Raw genomic sequence first — 11,187 nt, forward strand, 5'->3', positions numbered from 1 at the left:
ATCGTGAAGTCCATACTCTTATCTGACATGAATTGGAAAGTTCCAATTCTATAGTAATGTCCACTAAATTTATTCCTGGCCATTCTTCTTCAGCTGCCAATAAGATAATGGAATTAAGCTACATCAATGCACATATGTTGTTGGATCTTATTCCATCTTGTAAATTGTACTGGACGCCCAACTCAATGATAACATCTAGACTTCCTAAAAAAACCTAAGTATTCTTCCATAAATAATTACTTTACAGCATTCGGAGAATGTATGAAGTTACTTTGGAAAAATCAGCTTCAATTACTTTAAGTGGGGGTTCGCAAATGACAAAAAACTTGTTATTTTAACAGAATTTAAAAATATATATATAGTTTTATCACAAAATAGGTTTATTTACTACGCCTTTTTCGGATAATTTAAAATATTAGATATACTAAAGCGTAAAGTACAAAATATTATCTCAAAAACGTTCCTTGTATTGAATTAACGACGCTAGCACGATTTTAATGCAAAATGTAACGTACGAGCTCAAAAAGTTCTGGTGAATATTTATATAAATATTTTTTATTCACATATTTGTTGTTTTTGTAACACGCAACTTGCTTTCGTTTTTCTTGTTTTTGATAGGCATTTCGACTTTCTTTTGTACAAATAAAATGTGGGACAACGGTAAGTTTACAGACTTACAACGCTAAAATCAGGGGCTCGATTCCGTGCGGTGGACACGACAGGCAGCCCACTGTGGCTTTGCTCTAAAACACAAAGAAACATGCCTAAAATTAGTTTAATTTTCAAAGTAAAAGTACTAAACATAATTTACAAAAGGTAATCTATATAATAAATCGTACAGGTAATCTATGTAATAAATCGTACAGGTCATCTATATAATAAATCGTACAGGTAATCTATATAATAAATCGTACTGCAATGAATCTTTTGAAATTGAGTATTTATTTGACAAAAGTATGTATGTGAATCAATTTATAACTGGCGAACCTCTTGATCGATTGTCACCAAACCTGTCGTGTACCTTGAGGACTCCCATGGAAGTGAAATAGGGACGTTGTTCAAATCAGACTTTCTATGTCACCCCCAAGGCTACCCGTATGTTTTCCGCGTGCATTGAACGGGTATATTAACTGTAATACTCCATATAGGAAAACCGCTATCATAATATTTTTCTAGATTTGTACATGGTACTCATAAAATATGCTTAGATTTTATATCGCAAGTATATATATGTATAGCTGAACAACATTTTTTTTTGCGATTTTTTAAATATTTTCGTACGTTTAAACAGTTTTCCGGACTTTGGCATTCCTGTCAAATTCTTTGGGATTTCCAAATTTACGGACATCCTGATGTTATCAAATCCAAACTACAGAATAATAAATAGTAATATTATATCTAAGCTTTCCACAGCAACAGAAAAAAGAACTATAAAATGTTTCTAAATAAATAAAATACACAAGTGTTACCATCCATTTGCTTGTATCAAGGTATTTTTAGAACGGGCTAAAATAAAAGGAAAAATGTTATAGAAGACTGTATTAAAACGGCAAGTTTAAGAGTTTTGAAATAAATAATCTATGTGAAGATCACAGGTGGCGTTTAGTCATTATTAGCAATAGTTCGGTAGATATATCAGTTTGTGGTATTTTATTAAGTTTCTTTTCTTTTGAAATCATGTAATCTTAAGAAAATTCGAACCGTTAGTGGATAAAAAAAACACAAGATAATAACTTTTGAAAAATAATGGCATGTTTTAATTTTTTTAAATAAAAAGGGCGAACAAAATAATTAAAATATGATAAATTATCAAAATCTATTATAACTATGCTTTGGAAATCCAAATGTTAAAACTAAGTCAAACTGTATTAAAACTAATTTTAGACATTCAACAAACACCAACTCCAACAGGAAAGTGTGTTTTGATATTAAAATAGATATACGTAATTTAATATTAGAATTAATTAAGAGAAATACAGTTTGTAATTTGTTAAGAAATACTATCTAAATAACATATGTATTAGTAATAGTAATTGACACTAGATGGCGCAAAAACCATCTTCTGTTGAATTTTTATAATTCAAATGAAATAGGAAGATTGTGACTAGCCTATCAGACAGCAAATCAGGTCTGAGGTTTGATCCGAGATATTCAGTGGGGACTTTATAAATGTGACAATTAATCCCGCTATCTGGGAAAGTGTAGCCACGTAGGTGGCATGCCCATTTGACTGACTGACCTCCCTCTGGTGAGCAGTATTAAATTAAGAATGGCTATTTCTCGACCTTTGGGTCTTTGACATGGCCATTTAGCCCATGTGTCTTATTAGTTTCCTTTCTGATTGGAAATGCCATATACTGTTTTTAAAAGGGTATTTTATATTAAATTTGCAACCACCAAACTGTGAAAATGGTTATCTGTACTTTTGCTTACTCACAAATTTATTCCTTAAAACGTAAGATGATACAAGAAAAAAATATTTGTTAGTCAATCAGAGACAGCCGAAGTGAAACGGTTGTAATATGGTCAAAAAAATTAATTCGAATGTAAAGTGCTAGGAGATATGTAAGACACTGCGCATGCTCAAATAAACATTGTTTTTCAACGCAACTCGAAAAGTCTGAGGGCTTACAACGCTACAAATCGGGCTTTGATACTTGCGGTGTGCAGAGCACAGCCGACTCATTGTGTCGCTTTGTGCTGAAACAAAAACGCAAGTGCTATTTTAGAATATTTTCATTTCATTTCTCATAAAGTCAGTAAATGACAAAGTTGTGGCTAAATACAAATACAGGTAAAAAATTCATTCTTTTTCATTAATCCACCTGTATTTATTTTCCTAAGAACAAGTATATTCAAAAACTTTAGTTCGTATTGAAGAACACATGCAGGAGTTATTTTACGTTTGAAATACACGTGTTTAGTCCGTACATAATCATTACTATGTTCATATTTATTTATTTTTTCACAGATGTATATAAATATCATTGAAAAATCAGAAAAATTCAAAGGTAGTAGAATACAGAAATAAAAATTTGGAACTAATTCGCTTTTAAAATATCTTTTGTTTTATTTTCTTAGCGACTGTTTCGAACAAACTCCTTTTTTGTTTTTGCTCCAAATATCAAATAATACAAAAAAATTTTAAGCTGAATTATCTCCGAAAGTCTAACTTTTTAAATTTATATACATATGTATATGTATATATACAAGCTTATTTTCCCGAACCTTGCCAGAAATAGTATGTTAATACGGATGTTTGTCTACTGACCTTCTTACAAAACAACAACAAAAAGAAACGTATTCAAAGAGGTTTAATCAAATATTTCAGAATTTCCTATTGTAATTAGAAAACTAAATTGTTTCTAGGACAAAAGGCAGAAGGTTAAAACAAAAAATTAACATTTGTTTGAACAATTTGCTATGATATATTTGTTTTTATAACAATAATAAAATATCTTTGTTTCTAATGTATGTTTATTTTGTTGTTAAGCACAAAACTGCACAATGGGTTATCTGTGCTCGAATCCCGATTTTATCATTATAAGCCTTCAGGTCCTCCATTGGAATAGCAGTAAGTCATAGCCAAGGAAATGTGATTATATCATAGGCACATAAAGAACACTGCGCTTCTTACCTTAACTCTGTGATTAATAACATTAGAATCAATGTCGTTATCACTAGAGGCTAGAAGGTATAATGTATTAGAGTTTAAGAAAGCACAGCTGTTAAATGATGTTGTATAAACATCTGTATGGATCGTAATTTTGTTGACATTTAAATTGACATGAATTTATACAAACGTAAAATTACGTTATTAAGCCATTCTCAGTTGGGATTGGAATAGCTTATCAACATCATTTTGCGTTCTGTGGTTGTATATAGTTTGACAATAATTATGGTAGAGAAAGAAGCTATTTTAAAAAAGTTGGGTAGTCTTTATCTATTTTTAAACATTCTATTAATCTGGAAAAAAAAAGACATTTAGAAATGAACGTACAAAACCTGTCAGTAAAGATGATTTTAGTTTCTGTTCTTCTGAAGTTTAAAGATTTAATCCATTCTTTCGTTCTCTTTTACTTTTTGTACAGAACCTGAACAAAACTCTAGATCACGATAACCAACATAAGCCAGCTACAAGATAACAAGAAGAACAAGCCTCCAAAAGATCCAAGTATCTAGTAACGACATGAAGCTGTGCATCTGTGGTATCTTGTGGATGACCAGTAAATCAGAAACACAGAGAGCGATACATCTGTGGTATCTTGTGGATGACCAATAAGATAGAAACACAGAGAGCAATGAATATGTGGTATCTTGTGGATGACCAATAAAGTAGAAACACAGAGAGCAATGCATCTGTGGTATATTATGGATGACCAGTAAATCCTCTCTGTGTTTCTGCAATGCATCTGTGGTATATTATGGATGACCAATAAAGTAGAAACACAGAGAGTAATACATTTGTGGTATCTTGTGGATGACCAATAAAGTAGAAACACAGAGAGCAATGCACCTGTGGTATCTTGTGGATGACCAATAAAGTAGAAACACAGAGAGCAGTGCATCTGTGGTATCTTGTGGATGACCAATAAAGTAGAAACACAGAGAGCAATGCATCTGTGGTATATTATGGATGACCAATAAAGTAGAAACACAGAGAGCAATACATTTGTGGTATCTTGTGGATGACCAATAAAGTAGAAACACAGAGAGCAATGCATCTGTGGTATATTATGGATGACCAATAAAGTAGAAACACAGAGAGTAATACATTTGTGGTATCTTGTGGATGACCAATAAAGTAGAAACACAGAGAGCAATGCACCTGTGGTATCTTGTGGATGACCAATAAAGTAGAAACACAGAGAGCAGTGCATCTGTGGTATCTTGTGGATGACCAATAAAGTAGAAACACAGAGAGCAGTGCATCTGTGGTATATTATGGATGACCAATAAAGTAGAAACACAGAGAGCAATGCATCTGTGGTATATTATGGATGACCAATAAAGTAGAAACACAGAGAGCAATTCATTTGTGGTATATTATGGATGACCAATAAAGTAGAAACACAGAGAGCAATTCATTTGTGGTATCTTGTGGGTGACCAATAAAGTAGAAACACAGATCGCAATGCACCTGTGGTATCTTGTGGATGACCAATAAAGCAAAAAAGTTAAGCCTGCTAATAACTCGAGGTTCTTGGACTTAGGTGTAGATTTCCTAAAGAGTTGCGACAATTAAGTCAAAAAAGAATGAGATTAAACACGAATTTATACACAGAATAAGCGTTTAATGATATGATATTACAGTGTATTGTTTAGTACAATGTATTACAGTTTATTGTTTAGTACATGGTATTACAGTTTATTGTTTAGTACATAATATTACAGTTTATTGTTTAGTACATAGTATTACAGTGTATTGTTTAGTACAATGTATTACAGTTTATTGTTTAGTACATGGTATTACAGTTTATTGTTTAGTACAAGGTATTACAGTTTATTGTTTAGTACAAGGTATTACAGTTTATTGTTTAGTACATGGTATTACAGTTTATTGTTTAATACATAATATTACAGTTTATTGTTTAGTACATAGTATTACAGTGTATTGTTTAGTACAATGTATTACAGTTTATTGTTTAGTACACGGTGTTACAGTTTATTGTTTAGTACACGGTATTACAGTTTATTGTTTAGTACATAGTATTACAGTGTATTGTTTAGTACAATGTATTACAGTTTATTGTTTAGTACATGGTATTAGAGTGTATTGTCTAGTACATGATATTACAGTGCATTATTTATTTGTGTTGTTAATTGTAAAGATCGTACTAAACAATAAACTGTAATACCATGTACTAAACAATAAACTGTAATACCTTGTACTAAACAATAAACTGTAATACCATGTACTAAACAATAAACTGTAATACCATGTACTAAACAATAAACTGTAATACCTTGTACTAAACAATAAACTTCAGGACAAGTGATCCTGTGTGTGCTGTTGGCTTGTGACTAACATGAGTTGAAGAAGAGTTTAATAGAAAAATAAAGAACTCTTGTCAGTGCGTGTAAGTCCCCCTTGTCAGTTAAACCAAGTAAGATAAAGTAAAAAAAATGCTAATTGAAAACGTACTACAAGTTAACTTAAATGTCACATTAATTCAATCCATATAAATAGTCTCTATGAAGCTTTAAACAAAACACTTTAAACCTTAAACTGTGGAGCCAACGATATACTCTAAAAACCTGTAAATCAATGCTAGAAAAAAGTGACAACAATACTTTAAATCCTACTCACTTAAGGTGAGCAAGAAAACAATAACACAGTTAAACTAGAATTACGCTTACAAATTGCTGTGACTTTCAACTTAATGTAACAATGAAAGTAAACTATTTGTGGGGTTTTTAAGTCCTTTTCAATCACCAATAAAGTTACTTACAATTAGTTTAGGTGTGTCCATAACGTTATGACTTGTGCCTAAATCATTGTTCCACATTATATATATTGGACCAATTAATTAATGATTATATATGTATGTGTGTACAAATATGTGAAGTAGAGGCCTAATGCTCTCTTTGATTAGCTGTACCCTCTGCTCTGGACTTCAATTTTACTTATTCAAGGCTCATCAGCACAACTCGGGTCAGCAAACCAAAAAAAAAGGCCTAAGTGGTTTGCTGCCCCAAGCTGTAGTGATGAGCTTTGGACAGGCGAAACTTCAGTTCACAGCAGAGGGTACAGCCAATCAAAGAGAGCATTAGGCCGCTACGTCATATATTCTCTTTCAAATTTTACCTGTTTCAGTGTGTGATCAATGAAGGTGAAAGTTTAACGAAAGTACGGGAATACCAAATACTGAAATACAGCTGCGAAAATGACAGAAAGCTAAGGGAGAAATAAAAACTGTATAATCTGTAAAACTTTGGAATTGTACAAATCGTGTAAACTCTGTAATAATCTTTATCCAAAATCTGTGAGGAAAATCTGAATCACATCTATGTGAAAACATTTCTCTCTCAATCCCCAACACTGTTTTAAATATGTCAATAAACTCCCAAGTTCCTGAAACAAGGAAACGGTGATTGTTATGTCAGCTGGCCAACAGGCAGTAAAGATCAAAGACGAGTCCATTCACTACTATCATCTGATTTGCCAACAAAAATAACTCAACTTAATAATTAAAAACAATGTTGTTATTCTTGTAATAAAATCAGACAAACAGGCAAAAAAATCACCACCTAGCCCCTCTAAGGAAAGTGAAATTTAGTGACTTACTGGCGTGCCACTGTGTTCAACTGGGGAACTATAAAAAACAATATAATTTTGAAAATTTTACTACTCATCCAAAGGAGTAGAAAACACATAATTCGTCAAAATCCGGTCACATGAACAATATGGCCTAAACTATTGAACTGTTATAAGCCTAAGTTGATTATTTTGACTTATTAGTGTAGTTTTATGGTTTTGCTTATTGAATTTCTTAGCTTTTTAATAAATCAACAATACAAAAGTTATGTTGGTAGGATACGAAAATCTGTATATACATTTTAAATATATACAGAAATATGAAACAGAAAATAACACAATAAACACACAAGTTGTGCTTGTGTGATCAAGTTTTCGAAAGTCTACCGCCATTATCAATGCATGTGTGCCATAAAAATTCCATGAAATATAATAGAATTATTACCCATGGTATTATGGCTCACCTTATATATGCATAATTGTTATTTAAGAAGTGTTACAGATTATCTTAAATCAATAATGGAAATTACTATCCATGAATCATTTTGTTTCCAAGTGTTATGTTAGTTGTGCAGCTACTGAAATTATTTTGTAAATACTTTCCAGGCTACCACTAGATGGTGCCACAGTCTTACAAAATCTTTAACTACAAAAAATGTTTATTATTTTTAAGAAATATAATAGTGTAATAAAATATCAAACCTTTTATTATTATTATTATCATTATTTACTGAAAAACAAATAACCTAAGACGTTATGTCATATCATCTGAGATCGTAAATTATTTACAGCCCTTTAAATCCAAACATAACACAATTCCATAACCTTCAGGCTACGATTTCAAATACTATGAAATACTTATCTCAAGAAAATTGTGTTTATGCACTGTCAAAACATATCATGTTTCATATGATGTTTTACCATGTAAAATATTAAAACTTAATACATATGTTATTACTAATATTTTATACAATTTGCAAAATTAGTATCATTGCTTTTCAAGTTTTAAAATTGAAGTAGAAGAAAGAAGCTAAACATAAAATTAAAATCAGTTAAACAGAAATATAAACAATTGAATATGATTATAGGATTGGAAAAAAAAGTAGGGAAAAAATAAACATTTAAAAATTCTGCAGTATTATTCCTATAAATAACATAGGTCAAGTTAAAAAATTTTAGATGAGACTATTATAATCCTAACCTGATGGGTGAAGAAGTTATAGCAAATAATAATTGATAAATTATCTAAACTAGTCTTGGGGAAAAGGGAAATTATGCTTGATAGCATTGCAATAAAGAACTAAAATAATTATTCTAAAACTAAATGTATAATCTTTTAACAGAATATAAACTTATCTTTAGATGAAAGATAAATAAAAAATTGGGAATTTAAAAACCTGCAAATGGGGACCGCAAAAAAAGTACGAAAACAAGGCTTGAAATGCCGTAGACATTACTTACTCAAACTATAAACCTCTATTTGTCTCCATGCTTAAATAGAATTACATTTGGTGGAGCTCAAATAGGGATTTGTAGTTTGAGTAAATAATGTCTGCACTATCTCCAGCCTTACTTCCTTAAATTTGTTTTACAGGTTAGCATAAATTATTATATCACTCACCATCGTAATTACAGGTTAGTAGAAATTATTATATCACTCACCATCGTAATTACGGATTAGCAGAATTGAATATATCACTGACAACTGTAACAGCTGTAATTATAGATTAATAAGGAATTAACAGAACAAAGTTAGTGGAAGTTATTAGCTCCAAGTGAAGTAAATAGATGGTACACGTTTAAAATAACTGAGCTCAGAAGGTTGTCTTTAGCTCATAGCTCAAAAGGCTATGTTTTTAGTTAGTAGTCAGAAGGCTATGTCTTTAGCTAATAACTCAGAAAGCTTTGTATTCAGCTAATAGCCAGAAGGTGATGTCTTTAGTTAGTAGCTCAGAAGTCTGTGTCTTTGGCTAATAACTCAGAAGGCCATGTCTTTAGCTCATAGCTCAAAAGGTTATGTCTTTAGCTAGTAGCCAGAAGGCTATGTCTTTAGCTAATAACTCAGAAAGCTTTGTATTCAGCTAATAGCCAGAAGGTGATGTCTTTAGTTAGTAGCTCAGAAGTCTGTGTCTTTGGCTAATAACTCAGAAGGCCATGTCTTTAGCTAATAGCCAGAAGCTATGTCTTTAGTTAACAGCTCAGAAGACTGTGTCTTTAGCTAATAGCTCAGAAGTTATGTATTTTACTAATAATCAGAAGGCTGTGTCTTTAGCTAATAGCATTGTAGTTCAAGAAAGTTGAAATATGCATTAAAGCTTGGTTTGTGTGAACTTTTTTGTCCAGCAATATTTGTGTTCCTGAGAATTTAAGTTCGAATTTTTGTCGTCCTTCTCAATTTTGAAATGGTAGTTATAATCAAATAATTTTAACGATCTGTAGTTTAAAGCCATTTTAAATATTGACTTATGAACTACAAATATTTATTTTCATCAAAGTGTTCTTAGCTATTAATGATGTTTTTTGATTTTCAAAATTAACTCTTTTCAGAAACAAATGAAGTTTACGTAATATTTCCTCATATACTAAGTAACAAATCATACATTACAGACAAGTTTAAACCCTCCATTAATATTTGTTAAAGCTCATGTGAATCCACATAATTAATCCTTCTGTTTGAATACTCACAAAATATAAATGTGTATAAGATTTCTATTGTAGATGAACAACATACTAAGTAAAATAATCAAAACGTATATTATAGTAACTTTATAAGCTAGAGTTTTGAATATGCTGTTGAGTACAAAGAAAAACAACTTAGTGTTTCCTGAAATGTAAATTCATTTTGAATAAAGCCAATTGGGAATTTTATATTTCAGTGTAATTTGTATTATTTTTATGATAAAAAAATGTTTGTTTGTTTTGAATTTCGCGCTAGCCGTTCCTAATTTAGCAGTGTAAGACTAGAGGGAAGGCAGCTAGTCATGATTACCCACCGCCAACTCTTGGGTTACTCTTTTACCAACGAATAGTGGGATTGATTGTACATCATAACGCCCCCACGGCTGAAAGGGCGAGCATGTTTGGTTTGTTTGTTTGTAATTAAGCACAATGCTACACAATGGGCTATCTGTGATCTGCCCACCACGGGTATCGAAACTCAGTTTCTAGCGTTGTAAGTCCGCACACATACCGCTGTGCCACTGGGGGGGCGGCATGCTTGGTGTGACGGAAATTTGAACCCGCGACCCGCAGATTGCGAGTTGATCGCACTAACCACCTGGCCATGCCGGGTAATAGCAAAATGGCATCAACCTCTTTAATTTTCTACCATGTATATTTTATGTAGGTGTCTTCACAATTTAGCATATTTTGTCATAAATATGTTGAGACAAATTAGCAAGTAAAATTAGTAAATACTCTTTATTTTCTTAAAGGCCGCCATCTTTTAAAGAAAAAAAGTTTTTCATTTTCAATAACGTTAGTAATAACATCTCACTCGAATTATTTTTATATTATACTAATTTCATTAACATGTAATTTTGAAACTTCTGGTCAGCATATTTTATCTACGTCATGGCGATCGTACGCTTGTTTCTTTTTGGATGAAGATTTCTGACGAATTAGTCCATACTCATAGTTGTTTTTGTAATGTCATCTGGTGGGTAAGCGGTAAGAATTACACCACTAAAATCAGAGGGGCTCAATTTCACGAATTGAATAGAGCGCAGATAGCCTATTGTATGGCTTTGAACTAAAAAAACGTTTTAAAATAACGAGATTAACACGCAGTAAGAAGTATTACTTATTTATTTGTTTGTTTCTAGACTTTGTTTGAATTTATTTGAAAGGGCATTTTTGTTGCCAGGTGGTTAGGGCGCTCGACTCGCAATCTGCGGGTCGCGGGTTCGAATCCCCGTCACACCAAACAT

Source organism: Limulus polyphemus, unplaced genomic scaffold, assembly GCF_000517525.1.
Source record: "Limulus polyphemus unplaced genomic scaffold, Limulus_polyphemus-2.1.2 Scaffold2711, whole genome shotgun sequence".
In the NCBI taxonomy this organism is placed as follows: domain Eukaryota; kingdom Metazoa; phylum Arthropoda; class Merostomata; order Xiphosura; family Limulidae; genus Limulus; species Limulus polyphemus.